This window comes from Durio zibethinus, chromosome 15, assembly GCF_047325235.1.
Source record: "Durio zibethinus cultivar Kanyao isolate XHJ-2024 chromosome 15, ASM4732523v1, whole genome shotgun sequence".
Lineage (NCBI taxonomy): Eukaryota > Viridiplantae > Streptophyta > Magnoliopsida > Malvales > Malvaceae > Durio > Durio zibethinus.
This window is the reverse complement of record NC_143176.1, coordinates 2,743,636-2,759,705: the sequence shown is the minus strand read 5'-3', so window position 1 is coordinate 2,759,705 and position 16,070 is coordinate 2,743,636. Positions and strand designations below refer to the sequence as shown.

Genomic DNA, 16,070 nt, shown 5'->3' with positions numbered 1-16,070 from the left:
GTCAAGGAGATGGCATCCTAGAGTGGCGTTGCTAGCCAACAACTAGAAGCTCAGGAGCAAGGGTATGGAAGATGCAAGAAGGCCAACTTAAGAGACATTTGGTCTATCATAGATGGTAGGTTGGCCAAGGTAAAGGTGAGCATGGACGATATGCAAGAAAAGCTTGAAGATGTGGAGACTCACATTGAAGCGTTAGACTCCATGAAGGAGGAGCTCAGTGGTGAGTTGTGAGTTGCAAGTTGCTCTCAATAAAGGCATAAACGTGATCACCTAAAAGAATGAGACCTTGGAGGCTATGGTAGAGGCCTTAAGCAAGAGGATAGAGGAGCTCACCAGCGAGCTTATTACTTGCAAGATTGCCATTGGGAATGGCATGTTTGCTAAAGTGTCTAAGTCCAGGATGGATGTCCCCAGGCCTAAAGAGTTCAAGGGAACTATGGTGACCAAAGAAGTAGACAACTACCTATGGGGTATGAAACAATATTTCCAGGTCATGGGCATGCAGGATGAGGTAATAAAGGTAAGCACCGCTGCTATGTATCTAATTGATGTAGTCTTATTATGGTGGAGGTGCAGGTGTGATGATGTTAGGCATAGAAGCGCCAAGATTGGAACCTGAGTAGAGTTCTAAAAAGAGTTCAGGAAGTAATTTTACCTAGAGTATGCCAATGATGAGGCACAGGTAAAGTTACGCAGGCTAAGCCAGCAAGGGGACATAAATGAGTATGTCTAGAGATTCTCTGAACTAATGCTATAGATCTCGGATCTAGGTGAGAAGGATGCCTTATTTGCTTTCATGGATGGGCTGAAGCCATGGGTGAAGCATGAACTATAATGGAGGGGAGTTCATGACTTGGCTAAAGCCATAACTACTGTTAAGTCCTTGATAGAGTTTAAGCCTCTGAACAAGTTTGAGTCTTCCAAGCCTAAGGGTAAGGGCAAAGATGAGAGGGATTGAAAGAAATAGTCCAAAGGGAAAGACCGTGACAGGGAGTCAAAGGATGGAGACCAAGACCGTTCAACCAAGGATGGTGAGACGAAGCCACCAGCAGGCAAGTGGAAAGCAAAGGGGGACTGAGAGCCACTAGCATGCTACCTATGTGGTGGGAGCCATATAGCGTGCAATTGCCCACAAAAGGGTAGTTGGCTATAGTTGGCATCAAAGCTTGGGTCATTGGTGCTCAATGTTGTCCAGTGTAAGGGGAGCCATAAGCCAAAGGGTTTAATATTTGTGGATCTAATGGTTGCGGGTTAGAAGGTGAGCGCACTGGTGGACACAAGTGCCTCACATCTTTTTATTTCAGGTGATGGAGCCCAAAAGCTCAGACTAAAGGTGCAAAAAAAGACTGGTACCATTAAAACAGTGAACTCCAAGGAGGTTCCAGCCATTAGAGTAGCACGGAGAGTGGAGTTATAGCTTGGAGACTGTAAAGGTAAGAAAACTATAAAGGTAATACCCCTTGATGACTATAAGTTTGTGATTGGGTTGGATTTCCTTGTTCGGATTAACGCCCTCTTTGTGCCTTTTGCCAATTGCATTTACATCTTAGATGCACAGTGCCAATGCCTAGTACCATTGAGGAGAGGGTCTAGGGTTAGGTCGTGGGTGGTGTCAGCCATCCAATTTGCCAAGACAGTAAGCAGAGAAGAAGATACTTTCTTGGCAGCCTTGAAGTATGAGGAACCAAAGGAGAAGGAGGTCGAGTCACCTTTGGAGATGCTAAAGGTGCTAAAGACCTTTAATGATGTGATACCCGTAAAGCTATCTAGCCAGCTACCACCTAAGAAAGAGGTGGACCATAAGATCGAGTTGGTGTCTGAGGCCAAGCCACCAGTTAGAGCCCTCTATTGAATGTCCTCACCAGAGTTGGAAGAGTTGAGGAATCAGCTTAAAGAGTTAGTTGATGCTGGCCTCATTAGGCCATCGAAGGCACCATATGGTGCATCAATTTTATTTCAGAACAAGCATGATGGGTTGTTACAGTTGTCCATAGACTACCAGGCTTTGAACAAGCTGATCGTTAAGAACAAGTACCCTATCCCACTCATTGCGGACTTGTTAGCACAAGGTGGTTCACTAAGCTAGATTTGAGGTTAGGCTACTACCAAGTTAGGATCACAAAGGAAAATGAGCCCAAGATAGCATATGTCACTCGGTATGGTTCGTGTGAGTTTTTGGTTATGCTATTCGGACTTACGAATACCCTAACAACATTCTGCACCCTTATGAACAAGGTACTTCAATCATTCCTTGATCGATTTGTTATGATTTATTTGGACGATATTGTGATCTATAGCCAGACTTTGGGAGAGCATGTAGACCACTTGAGACAAGTGTTCAAGGTGTTACAGGTGCACAAGCTGTTTGTCAAGAAGGAGAAGTGCTCATTTACCAAGTAGGAGATCCCATTCCTAGGCCATATAATGGGAGGTGGCAAGATACGCATGGATGAAGGCAAGGTGCATGCCATCCTAGAGTGGGAACCGCCAGTCAAGGTCAATGAGTTGAGGTCATTCCTTGGGCTAATCAACTACTATAGGTGCTTCATCAAAGGTCACTCAGCAATAGCCATGCCATTGACTAACTTGCTCAAGAAAAGGAGAGCATAGGAGTGGAGTGCAGGGTGCCAGGAAGCTTTTGACAGGTTAAAATAGGCTATGACTGAGGAGCTAGTCTTGGCCTTGCCAGACCATGCCAAGCCGTATGAGGTGCATACAGATGAATTAGACTTTGCCATAGGGGGTGTGTCAATGCAAGAGAGACATCTAGTTGCGTTTGAGAGCAAGAAGCTGAATGAGACTGAGTGCAAGTACACGATCCATGAGAAAGAGATGACTACAGTGGTGCACTGCTTGAGCACTTAGTGCCATTACCTGTTAGGGTCGAGGTTTGTGGTTAGGATAGACAATGTGGTGACCAGCTACTTCCAGATGCAGAAGAAGCTATCCCCAAAGCAGGTGAGATGGTAAGATTTTCTTGTGAAATTTGATTTCCAGATGGTGTACAAGCTAAGGTGAGCGAACCTGGTGGCAGACACCCTGAGTAGGAAGGCTAACCTTACTACCATTAGCCAACTAGAGGGGTCACTAGTGTCACACATCAAGGAGGGACTTATGCATGATCCTACAGCTAAAGCTTTTATGGAGTACACCCAGCAAGGTAAGACTAAGCGATTTTGGGTGCAAGATGGTTGGTTGTACACTAGGGGTAGTAGACTATTTATACCGTAGCATGGGAAGCTTTGCAAGGAAGTTTTACAAGAGTGCCATAATTCAAGATGGGTTAGACACCCAAGAGTGAGCCGTACCTTAGCATTACTAGAGGTGAAACTACTAGCTGCACATGAGGGATGATGTAGAGGCCTATGTGAAGACTTGTCTTGTGTGCCAACAGGACAAGGTGGAGCTCAAGAAATCAAGAGTCTCTTAGAGCCATTACCAGTGCCAGAACGACCATAGGAGAGTGTTTATCTGGACTTTATAGTCAGTCTACCCAAGGCAAAGGGGTTTGAAAGCATCATGATAGTGGTGGACAGGTTTTTCAAGTATGGAATCTTTATTCCAACAACTAAGGAGTGCCCAACCGTGAAGGCCACTCGATTGTTCCTGAAGAACATGCTTAAGTACTGGGCAGTGTCGAAGACCATTATTAGTGATCGGGACAGACGTTTCATGGGCATGTTCTGGACTGAGTTGTTCAAGCTGTTGGGATTAGACTTAAACTTTTTCACCAATAGGCATCTGTAGACCGATGGACAGACTGAGCATGGGAATGGAGTATTGAAGGTCTACCTCAAACACTATATGAGTGCCATACAAAAGGACTAGCCAAAGCTGCTAGATGTTGCGCAGTTTTGCTACAACTTGTAAATGAGCAAGGCAACGAACCAGAGCCCATTTGAGGTTGTGACAAGTCAACAACCTTTAACACCCGATTATACAAGGTTGAATCCAACAGCATACAAGTTTGCCAAGGCTTAGTAGGAGTAAACTGACTTGGCCAGAGTCTGTCTACACAAGGCGGCAAAGAGGTTGAAGAAGTGGGTAGACCAGAATAAGCAGGACGTATAATTCTAGGTTGGAGACTTGGTGTTGGTGAAGCTATATCGCATTGTGCATCATAAAGAGGCTACATAAAGGCCTAGTCTGAAGGTATGAGGGACCCTTTTCGAGTAGTCAAGAGGGTAGGCAAGGTTGCCTACAAGCTAAATATGCCACCCAAGCTAAAGGTACACCCGATGTTCTATGTAAGCATGCTTAAGACATTCCATAAGGATGAGAGAGATCCTGGACGGGCAGAGTCAAAGCATGTGCCATTGAGTGCAAGGGCCTTATATGATAAAGAGGTCCACAGCGTTATAGCTGACCGAAAGGTAAGATGAAAAAACTACCAACCAAGACAAGAATACTTGGTTCGTTGGAAGAGATTTCTAGACAGTGAGGTGAGCTGGGAACCAGTAAAGGACTTATAGAAGTTTGGGGACCAGATCAGGTAGTACCATACAGAGGACATAATAAGGACGTTGCACAATCAGGTGAAAGAGAATGTCACACCTTGGGCAGGCACACCAGGCACATTAGGTGCACCAGCATCGCACTTGAGGTTGAGGCCCGTGCACCAGCGCACTGGCAGGAGTTAGCGTACAAGGCCATGGAGGCAAGGCCCGATCGTTCGTACAGCCTGCAGGCAAGCCCGCAAGGCCAAGGTCTAGCCTGCATGATGCCCGTACCACATCCAGCAGGGCCCAAGATGAGAGATACACAAAGAGATCTTCTAGAAGATCACAAGATCAGTATGAGCCTTCTGGCAGATTTGGTTGACCCCTTAGAATCAGGAGATAGAATCTTGATTGATTGTAATCTTTGTAATTCCTTGATTTTAGCCTTGATCCTAGGGATTTAGTCATAAGTGTAGCTGGGAGCCTCAACTATAAATAAAGGGCTGCTCCACCTTCATTTATATACCATCATACACTTTTGTTTTAGTGAATACAAAGCATATTCCAGCAATTTATCTTATTTTCCTGTTTCTTTCAAACTTGCACATTCAGCCCTTCCTATTATTCTAGTACCCGCATGCTGGTGTTTTAGGCTGACTTAGGCTATAAAGAGATGATTCCAAGCCTAAGGCCACACGGATTTTGAGTCTAAGGTCAGAGCCTGTGACACCTACACTAAGGGTCGGCCATGCCAATAGTGGTTGAGGTAAGTACCTGTACCAAGCACTAGCTTGTGCTGATGGAAGTCGAGGCATGTGTCTGCACTAAAGGTTGGCTTGTGCCAATGATGGTTGAGGCAAGTGCCCACACCAAGGGTTAGCTTATGCCAATGGTGGTCACGACCTTGGTCGATGTTCAATTTTGTGCCATGGTGCACATGCTGGGCTTGATCATATGCTGGTGTTGCATTTTTTTACCCATGGCACCATCATCGAACATCTCCAAAGAACTTGACCAATGGCGTGGGGGTTCCTGGAATCGAAGGTAGGGGATATGCACACATGATGTGCGATGGGTGCTGGTGCTTGGTCCTTGTATTGGCCCCTTATCTTGCATGCAACCTTATGGGCTTATACCCTTTTAAAGAGCATTTGAGCTTTTACATGTTTGCTACCAGTTGCTGTTCAAGTGTTTGAAATGGGGATACTTTTTTCAAACAATTACAAAATCTTCTACACTTTGATTTTTTAGCTGAAATTTTTTATGCATGCCAAAAAAAAAATAATACAAGTATCAGGTTTACCAAATTTGGGGCCATTCTAAAAAAATTTTAAAAAAATCTTAAACCATAAAAAATTTTAAAAATTGTGAAAAATAGAAAACGGTTTACCTTGCCATGAAACTTCACGTGAAGGCTTATGGGACCATTGTATGAATTTACAAGCCATAAAATGGCATTAGCTTGGTAAAAATATGAAGATGCGTCTAAACCCACCCACCACCTGATCGTAGCGATGTGGCTCGGGCTTAGGACACTCGCGCATGGTGCACGCATATTGGAGAGTGCTCATATGAATTCACAGGTCATAAAAAATGGCTTTGTCATGGCAAAAATATGAGGATGTGTCCAAACCCACTAACTGCCCAGTCATGATGCGCATAGTATGTGGCTCGAGCCTAAGTACGGGTGCTTGGTCATGACCCAGCATGTGCTAATGGTGTTTGAGGGAACTGCCTACACGAAAGGCTGGTATGTGTCGAGACCAAGAGCCAACATGTGCCGATGGTGATCGAGGTAAGTGTATGTGTCATCGTCAACAAGCAAGCTAGGACTGGCCTTAGGGTTTTTACGAGATAGGGTTTAACAGCCTAAGAGACCAGGCCTTGAGGCCTACTCGAGGGAACTAGACCAGGACAATGGTGAAGGCATGGATTAGGACTCCAGGGGCTCAGGCACAGTGTTCAGGTTCAATAGAATTAAGCCAAGCCCAGGTGCAGGTGCTGGTGAATGATGCATGGGTACATGATCAGACCCAAGTGCAGGCACTGATGATCGAGGTATGGGTATAGGTTAGACCCAGGGGTGTTGAAGGTAACAACTCGTACCAAGTGCTAGTGTCACGCCTTAAGCACACACACCAGCAGTAGAGGCCCGAGCACTAGACATTGAAGTGGGGGTTCCAGTAGCAGTCATGGTAGAAGCATCCAAACCACCCACCCCTAAGTTAGGCTTATCGTTGCATCGAGACCAGGCCCACAACATGCCTGCATTGTACCCAGGTGTTTCCAAAAAGTGGGGCCAAACAAGAACCATATAGAAAGCCTCAAGGATCTGTAGCACACAAAGGGGGGCCTGGTCAAATCATTACTTGCATGTTTTGCCTTTCTGGTTGGTTTAGTGCCTACACACTTGTTTTATAGGCTGACTTAGGCATACGGAGTTCATTCCCAGTCTAAGGCCACATGATGCTTGGTTTAAATGTGGAGCTCGTGACACCAACATCTACCAAAAAGGTGTTTGAGGCATCCCGTGACTACAGGAACCTACTAAGGAGGTGTTTGAGGCAACATCCAGGGGCAACGATGGGCCAGCCTTAGCCAAGGGTGATGGTGTTGGATGCAATTGCCTGTGTCAGCCAAGGGTTAGATGCTATCGACAGCGTTTGAGGTAACAATGCATAAATTTTGAGTCTAATGTCATAAACCTAAAGAGGAGTTCTAAATCTCACATCGAATATAAAAAGAAAGGTCACTGGGGTATATAAGGGTTTACACCACCTTCCCCTTATGAGGCACTTTTTATAGGACAAAATCGTGAGGCCAGGAGGGGCTAAAGTGGACAATACCTCACAAAAGTGTGAATTGTGACAGGTAGGCTGATCTAAGACATCGAATGAGTGGATGCCCAGGTCTGAGAGCCACACAGGTAGAAGCTTACCTATGACTAGTGGTATCAGAGTCAGCCCTAAACCGTTCGATCCATGCCAAGTGCCTTGAGGGAGGTAGGCAGGGTGGCTAGCCTCTGTGACAAGGGCGTCACGAGGTTGGGTGGAGAAGAATGTCATAAACCTAAGTAGGAGTCCTAAATCTTACATTGAATATAAAAGAAAGGTTATTGGGGTATACAAAGGTTCACACCATTTTTTCCTTGTGAGGTGCCTTTTATAGGATAAAATCGTGAATCCAAGGGGGCTAGAACGGACAATACCTCACAAGGGTGTGAACCATGATAGGAAGGTTGATCTGGGATGCCGATTGAGTGCATGCTTGGGTCTTGGAGCCACACAAGTCAGAGCTTAAGTCTCGATCCATGACAGTTGGTATCAGAGCAGTTTGGTTCTATATGTTACGTGTTTGTGTTGTGTAAGTTAGATCACAGTCGAGGAGATGGCATCCTAGAGTGACGTTGCTAGCCAACAACTAGAGGCCTAGGAGTAAGGGCGTGAAAGAGACAAGAAGGCTAGTTTGAGGGATATTTGGTCTACCATGGATGGCAGGCTAGCCAAGGTAGAGGTGATCATGGGTGACATAAAGGAGAAGCTTGATGAGGTAGAGACTGGTGTTGAAGTGCTAGACTCTATGAGGGAAGAGCTCAAGGGTGAGTTACAAGCTGCTCTCACCCAAGGCATGGACGTGATCACCTAAAGGAATAAGTCCTTAGAGGCTATGGTGGCGACCATACGTGATGGCATAGAGGCCATACACAAAAAGATAGAGGAGCTCACTAGCGAGCTTGTTGCATGCAAGACTGCCATTAGGAATGGCATGTTTACTGGAGTGTCTAAGCCCAAGATGGATGTCCCTAAGCCCAAAGAGTTCAAGGGGACTAGGGTGACCAAGGAAGTAGACAACTACCTATGGGATATGGAGCAGTATTTCCATGCCATAGGCATGTAAGATGAGGCAATCAAGGTAAGCATCACTATTGTGTATCTTATTGATATGGCCTTATTGTGGTAGAGGCACATGTGATAATGTCAAGTGTGGAAGTTCCAAGATTAGAACCTAGGTAGAGTTTCAAAAGAAGTTCAGGGAGAAGTTTTACCTGGAGTATACCGATGATGAGGCAAAGGCACAGTTGTGCAGGCTGAGCTAGCAAAAGGACATAAGAGAGTATATCTAAAAATTCTCTGAATTGATGCTATAGATCTCAGATCTGGGTGAGAAGGATGCCCTATTTCCTTTCATGGATGGGCTGAAGCCATGGGTGAAGCATAAGCTATAACAGAGGGGAGTTCATGACTTGGCTAAAGTCATGACTACTGCTGAGTCCTTGATAGAGTTTAAGCCTCTGAACAAGTTTGAGTCTTCCAAGCCCAAGGGTAAGAGCAAGGATGAGAGAGACAAAAAAAATAGTCCCAAGGGAAGGATCGTGATCGAAAGTCCAAGGAAGGAGATTGAGACTATTCAAACAATGATGGCGAGAGGAAGCCACCAGCAAGCAAGTGGAAGCAAAAGGGGAGCAAGAGCTGCTCACATGCTACCTATGTGGAGAGAACCATATAGCACGCAACTGCCCACAGAAAGACAAGCTAGCTCTGGTAGACAAGGAGTCTGATGAGGAGCCAGAGGTAGTGGCAGCAAAGCTTAGGTCATTAGTGCTCAATGCTGTCCAAAGTAAAGGGAGCTGCAAGTCAAAGGGCTTGATATTTACGGATCTGATGGTTGTGAGTCAGAAGGTCAGTGTACTGGTGGACATAGGTGCCTCACATCTTTTTGTTTTAGGTGATGGATCCTAGAAGCTCAGACTAAAGGTGCAGAAAGAGACTAGTACCATTAAAATGGTGAACTCCAAAGAGGTTCTGCCATTGAAGTAGCGCAGGGAGTGGAGTTACGCTTGGAGACTGGAAAGGTAAGGAGACAATAGAGGTAATACCCCTTGATGACTATGAGCTTGTGATTGGGTTGGATTTCTTTGTTTAGATTAATGCCCTTCTTATGCCTTTCGCCAATTGTATTTACATATTAGATGCACAGTGCCAATGCCTAGTACCATTGAGACGAGGGTTCGAAGTTGGGTCGAGGGTGGTGTCAGCCATCTAATTTGCCAAGGAAGTGAGCAGAAAGGAAGACACCTTCTTGGTAACCCTAAAGTATGAGGAGCCAAGAGAGAAGGAGACTGAGTCACCCTTGAAGGTGTTAGAGGTGCTGAAGTCTTTTAGCAATGTGATGCTTGCAAAGCTACCTAGCCAGCTACCACCTAAGAGAGAGGTGGACCACAAGATCGAGCTAGTGCCTGAGGCCAAGCCACCAGCTAGAGCCCCTTACTGTATGTCCCCACCAAAGTTGAAGGGACATCCAATTGCATTCAAGAGTAGAAAGCTAAACAAGACTGAATGTAAGTACATGGTCTAGGAGAAAGAGATAACTACAATGGTGTACTGCTTGTGCACTTAGCGCCATTACTTGTTGGGGTCAAGGTTCATGGTTAGGACGGATAATGTGATGACCAACTACTTCAAGAAGTAGAAGAAGTTATCCCCCAAGTAGGCGAGATGGTAAGATTTTCTTGTAGAATTTGATTTCTAGATGAAGTACAAGCCAGGGTGGGTAAACCTGGTGGTAGACACACTTAGAAAAAAGGTTAACCTTGCTGTCATTAGTTAACCAGAAGGGTCACTAGTGTTGCGCATCAAAGAGGGACTTGGGCATGATCCTACAGCCAAAGCTTATATGGAGTACGCCCAGTAAGGTAAGACTAGGCAATTTTGGGTGCAAGATGGTTTATTGTACACCAGGGGTAGTAGACTGTTTGTATCGTAGCATGGAAAGCTCCATAGGGAAGTTTTACAAGAGTGCCATAATTTAAGGTGGGCTAGACACCCAGGAGTAAGTCGCACTTTGGCATTGATCGAGGATTGATACTACTAACCGCACATGAGAGATGATGTAGAGGCCTATGTGAAGACTTATCTTATGTGCCAACAGGACAAGGTAAAGCTCAAGAAACTAGACAGTCTCTTAGAGCCATTGCCAGTGCCAGAGCGACTATGGGAGAATGTTTCTCTAGACTTTATAGTCAGTCTACCTAAGACAGAGGGGTTTAGAAGCATCATGGTAGTGGTGGATAGGTTTTCCTAGTACGAAATATTCATTCCAGCAACTAAGGAGTGCCCAGCCAAAGAGGTAGCTCGATTGTTCCTGAAAACATGGTTAAGTACTGGGGAGTGTCGAGGACCATCGTTAGTGATCGAGACGGGCATTTTACAAGTAGGTTTTGGACTGAGTTATTTAAGTTGTTGGGGTCAAACTTAAACTTTTCCACCAGCATGTATCCCAGACCAATAGGTAGATTGAGCGTGTGAATGGACTATTGGAGGTCTATCTTAGGCACTATGTGAGTGCCACACAAAGGGACTGGCCAAAGTTGCTAGATGTTGAGCAATTTTCTTACAACTTGCAAATGAGCAAGGCAACGAACCAGAGCCTATTTGAGGTTGTGACATGTCAACAACCATTAACACTCGTTCAATTGCTGTAGGTTATATAGGGTCGAATCTAACAGCATACAAGTTTACCAAGGCTTGGCAGGAGAAGCTGACTTAGCCAAAGTTTGTCTACATAAGGTGACAAAAAGGTCAAAGAAGTGGGCAGACCAGAATAGGTAGGACATGCAGTTCTAGCTTGAAAACTAGGTGTTGGTGAAGCTGCATCCCATTGTGTGCCACAGGAGGTTGCACAAAGGCCTAGTTTGGAAGTATGATGGACCTTTCCAAGTAGTTAAGAAGGTAGGCAAGGTTGCCTACAAGCTGGATATGCCACCCAAGCCGAAGGTACACCCAGTGTTCCATGTAAGCATGCTCAAACTGTTTCATAAGGATGAGGGAGATCCAAGACGGGCAGAGTCAAAGTATGCACCATTAGGAGCAAGGGCCTCATATGAGAAGGAGGTCCACAATATGATAGCTGATCGAGAGGTGAGACGGAAGAATTATCAACCAAGACAAGAGTACTTGGTGCATTAGAAGGGAATTTAAGACAATGAGGTGAACTGGGAACCAGCAGAGGACTTATAATAGTTTAGGGACCAGATCAGGCAATACATACAGAGGATGCAATAAAGGCATTGTGCAATCAGGTGAGGGAGAATGTCACGCCCTGGCTGGGTGCACCAGGCACATCAGGCCCACCAGCACGTGCACCTGAGGTTTAAGCCTGCGCACCAGGAGCATTGGCAGAAGTTTACATGCAAGGCCTTGAAGAAAAGGCCAGAACACCTCATAGCCTGCAAGCTAGCCCACAAGGCCAAGGCCTAGCCTTCATGATGCTCGCACCATATCCAGAAGAGCCCAAGGTAGGAGATATGCAAGGAGATCTTCTAGAACATCACAGGATCAATAATAACCTTCTGATAGATCTAGTTGACCCTATAATTCAGGAGACAGAATCTTGATTGATTGTAATCTTTGTAATTCTTTGATTTTAGCCTTGATTTTAGGGATTTAGCCATAAGTGTAGCTAAGAGTCTTAACTATAAATAGAAGGCTACTCCACCCTTATTTGGACATTATCATACACACTTCTATTTTAGTAATACAGAGCATATTTCCAACAACACTTTTGTTTCCCTGCTTCTCTCCAACTTGTGTATTCTGTCTTTCCCATTATTTTAGTGCCCATACACTTATGTTTTAGGCTGACTTAGGCTACAAAGAGGTGATTCCAAGCCTAAGGCTGCATGAATTTTGAGTCTAAAGTCAAGGCCCGTGATAGTATTAAGCTCTAACCCACGTGGCTTTGAGACCCAGGCATCAACTCATTTAGTGTCTCAGATTAGCCTACCTGCCACGGTTCACACTCTTATAAGGTATTGTCCGTTCTGGCCCTCTTGGCCTTACGATTTTATCCTATAAAAGGTGCCTCACAAGGAAGAGATAGTGTTAACCCTTTTATACCCCAGTGACCTTCATTTTATGTTCGATGTGGGATTTAGAACTCTTTTTTAGGTTCATGACATTCTTTCCCACCCAACCTCATGATACTCTTGTCACGGAGGCTGGCCACCCTGTTTACCTCCCTCGAGGCATTTGGCATGGATCGAATGGCTTAAGGTTGACTTTGATATCACTTGTTATGGGTTGAGACTTAAGCTGCGAATTTGCATGGCTTCGAGACTCGGGCATCCACTCATCTGACATCCCAGATTAGCCTAATCGCCACGGTTCACACCCTTGTAAGGTATTATCTACTTTGGCCTCTATTGGCCTCACGATTTTATCCTACAAAAGGTGTCTCATAAGGGGCCAATGTAGGGCAATGGAGTTCAATGCGAGTGCCCGTACGGGGGCACCATTCATCCTGAACCCTAAAGGGGCGTGACATGAAAAAAATGAAACGAGAGGACTTGAGAGGGGCGAAAAGGGGAGGGACGAATAGAAGTGACAAAGGACTAAATCTCAGTGGATCGTGGTAGCAAGGCCACTCTACCACTTACAATACCTCATCGTATATGGTAGCTTCACACACGGTAGCTTCATGCCACTGGCTTTTCAACCAAACGTGATGACCAATTGTGCGAATCAAAAATTCTTCTCATACTAGGTTGAATTACTATCGTGATGCTGCCATTAGTAGGGTAAAACTAAGCTATCTCATGATGGTCTAAACCTAGCTCACGTTTCTTTTTAGTGGGTGAACAATCCAACACTTGGTGAATTTTGCTTTACAATGATAGGAAGAGTCGACATCGAAAAATCAAAAAGCAACGTCGCTATGAATGCTTAGCTGCCACAAGCCAGTTATCCCTGTGGTAACTTTTCTTACACTTCTAACTTCAAATTTTGAAGGTTTAAAGGATCGATAGGCCACGTTTTCATGGTTCATATTTGTACCAAAAATTAAAATCAAATGAGCTTTTACCCTTTTATTCCATACGAGATTTCTTTTCTCGTTAAGCTCATTTTAGGACACCTTTGTTATCTTTTAACAAATGTACCACCCTAGCCAAACTTTCCACCTGATAATGTCTTTCCCCTAAATCGATTGATAGAGGCCAGCCTTGGGTCCAAACCTTCAATTCACGGAATAAGTAAAATAATGTTAAAAGTAGTGGTATTTCAATTTTGCCCAAGGGTCCCACTTATCCTACACCTTTCAAGTCATTTCACAAAGTTAGACTAGAGTCAAGCTTAATAGGGTCTTTTTTTCCTGCTGATTTTGCCAAGCCCGTTCTTTTGGATGTGGTTTTGTTGGATAGTAGACAAGGACAATGGGAATCTCATTAATCCATTCATGATCATCACTAATTAGATGACGAGGCATTTGGCTACCTTAAGAAAATCATATTTACTCTCACTATTTACCTACGCTTGGTTAAATTTCTTCACTTTGACATTCAGAGCACTGGGCAAAAATCACATTGTGTGAGCATCCGTAAGGACCATCACAATGCTTTATTTTAATTAAATAGTTAGATTCCCTTTGTTCGTGCCAATTTTGAGTCGACTATTCATCATCCTGAAAAGGCCCTTGAGGGAGCTGTTCCTAGTCCATCCCTCAGTTGGCATGCAATGACTCTATCCGCTACAGGAGTAGCTTGAGCAGTGCACCAGTAGCCGATAGGTTTAGGACTGGGACCCCCATGCCCAGCCCTCAAAGCCAATCTTTTTCTTAAGTTTACAGATCCATTTTGTCGACTTCTCTTGCCTACATTGTTCCATCGATCAGAGGCTGTTTACCTTGAAGACTTGACATGGTTATAAGTATGATCAGGCACCGACAGCACTCAGTCTTTCAGATTTTCAAAGGTTGTTAGGGGTGCACCAGACACCACACCACATGTAGTGCTCTTTTGGTCTCTAGACCCTATTTTCGGTTAAGCCATTTTCAAGGTGGGCTGGTTGTTAAACAGAAATGATAACTCTTCTTAAGGCCCTCGTCGACATCTCTGGACTCCCTCATGTTGTCGTCAGCCATCGCATCCTAGTTCAAGAATTTTAACCCGATTCTCTTTTGAAGCTTATGCTAGACGCGCTGTCGGATGGGCTTCCCTCATCTCTTTGGATCGATTAACCCATGGGTAAGTGCCGTTCAAATGGAACTTTTCCCCTCTTCGACCTTCAAAGTTCTCATTTGAATATTTGCTACTACCACCAAGATTTGTATCGATGGCTACTTCACCCAGATTGGTGCCCTAGGTTTTACGAGGACCGTCATGCCCTCCTACTCATCAGGGTTTGGCCCTTACCCTGACGGTCGGGTATAGGTCGAATGCTTAAGTGCCATCCATTTTCAAGGCTAGTTGATTTGGTAGGTGAGTTGTTACACACTTCTTAAAAGATTTCAACTTTCATGACCACCGTCTTGCTGTCTTAATCAACCAACACCCTTTGTGGGTTCTAGGTTAGTATGTAGTTGGGCACCATAACCCAACTTTCAGTTCATCATGCATCACCAATTTTGCTTACCAAAAATGGCCCACTTAGAACTCTTGATTCTATGGCGTGGCTTAACGAAGCAGCCGTGCTGTCCTACCTATTTAAATTTTGAGAATAGGTTAAAGGCATTGCACCTCTGATGCCTCTAATCATTGGCTTTACCCGATAGAACTCGCTAAGGGCTCTAGCTATCTTGAGGGAAACTTTAGAGGGAACCAGCTACTAGACGGTTCGATTAGTCTTTCACTCTTATACCCAAGTCAGATGAATGATTTGCACGTCAGTATCGTTACGAGCTTCCACCAGAGTTTCCTTTAGCTTTGCCCCACTCAGGCATTGTTCACCATCTTTCAGGTCTCGATAAACATGCTCGCACTTAAACCCTTCTCAAAAAATCAAGGTTGATCGGTGGTGCATTTATATGGGATTCTGCCAATAAGCTTTCTTACACTTTACAGGTTTTCTAGCCCGTTGACTCATACACATGTCCGACTTCTTAGTTCATTTTTTAAGATAGGTTGGATGAAGAGCCCGTAGGCTGATGTTGGGAGCACGTCGATGCTAGGGCACACTGAGATGATGTGTGCTGCATTCCATGATCATAGTGACGATGTCTCTACAGGTATATCAAAAGCTTAGGCTTGGGCTATCGTCGTGACCCACGTCGATCCATGTGCCAAGTTGATCGGTGGACTGGCTCTCGTTGTTTCACATCTGACAGGGGTGCATCATCGACCCCCATCCGCTACCCTTTCGACAATTTCAAGCACTCTTTGACTTTTTTTTAAAGTCCTTTTCATCTTTCCCTTGTAGTATTTGTTTGCTATTGGTTTGTCACCCATATTCAACCTTGGATGAAATTTACTGCCCGATTAGGGCTGTATTCCCAAACAACCTGACTCACGGATAGCGTATTATGGTGTGATAGGGTCCAAGCATAATGGGGCTCTCACCTTTTTCAACGTCCCTTTCCAGGGGACTTAGGCCTAGTTCGTCACTGAGGACGCTTCTCCAGACTATAATTCGGATATCGAGGGCACTTGATTCTCAAGCTGGGCTCTTATCGATTTGTTCGTTGTTACTAAGAGAACCTTAGTAAGTTTTTTTTTTCTCTATTTATTGATATGTTTAAACGTAGTGGGTGATCCCACCTGACCTAGGGTCACGACATGAGCATCGATCGAGCAATGCAGGGGGTCCGATGGGGTCAGGGGGACAATGAGCTCACGTCACCAGAGACGAGGCACATAAAAAG

General features: G+C 44.8%; 1 pseudogene; it reads right to left on the bottom strand.

The window, feature by feature from the left end:
• Nucleotides 1-12,807: 12,807 nt before the first annotated feature.
• LOC149514518 (25S ribosomal RNA) lies at nt 12,808-15,980 on the bottom strand (annotated as a pseudogene).
• Between the last annotated feature and the right edge of the window lie 90 nt (nt 15,981-16,070).